Source organism: Aricia agestis, chromosome 3, assembly GCF_905147365.1.
Source record: "Aricia agestis chromosome 3, ilAriAges1.1, whole genome shotgun sequence".
Lineage (NCBI taxonomy): Eukaryota > Metazoa > Arthropoda > Insecta > Lepidoptera > Lycaenidae > Aricia > Aricia agestis.
In genome coordinates, this window is record NC_056408.1 from 22,235,428 (window position 1) to 22,236,255 (window position 828).

Sequence of the window (828 nt, forward strand, 5' to 3'; positions counted from 1 at the left end):
AGGGAGTTTTCGATCAAGATAGATGGGAAATCAAATAAGTTCAGGGGTACGTCGCCGAGACCATCTGGCAACACTGCACCGTGGATTTGGATCAGAATGCCTTGAGCAGCCATTCTCAAAGTGTGCTCCACAAAGGCCTCGTGGGGGCTCTGCGAGGCCTTCATCTGTCTGATGATATTTCTTTTTAATCAGACATATAATTCATTTAGCAGGGAGACAATTAACTCAAAATTCTTTAATTTTCTTCTCTATGCATTCTTTTTTGGGGGTCTGTCAAAAATTTCACTTTTAAGGGCCACGAGGCGTGCTTGTTTCATGCAAAGATCGTTTTACGTTAAGCCGTCGGCCGTCGCACGACGACGCGATGCGTTAGCATTCTATAAAGTTTGTGACGACGCGACGGTGAGCGCACGGCACGGGCGGCCGCGCCCGCGCCTGGCGGCGGGCACACGCTCAACGCAGCGAACGCCCTTAAAAGGGTTAAGAGGACACCTTAAAAGTCTCAGAATGGCTGACCTAGAGGTTTAATTAATGATTAATGAAATTAATATTAACCACAAAGATGATTGTGTACATCAATGATAGGACCTATTATTGATGTACACAGAGAACTCAAAAGTTTTTGGATATTTTCTTAAGATAATTTTAAGTAATAACATTAATTTGCTGGGTGTACATATTATCTTGGTCTCTACTCTCACAGATTACTAGTATATATTTGTAGATCTACTCTCTTGTATTGTATTTCAGTCATATTTCAGTAGTGTCACGAGCTAGTTTCCTACTCTTTGGTCACAAGGTCACAAGTAATTTGTCAAAATATTATGA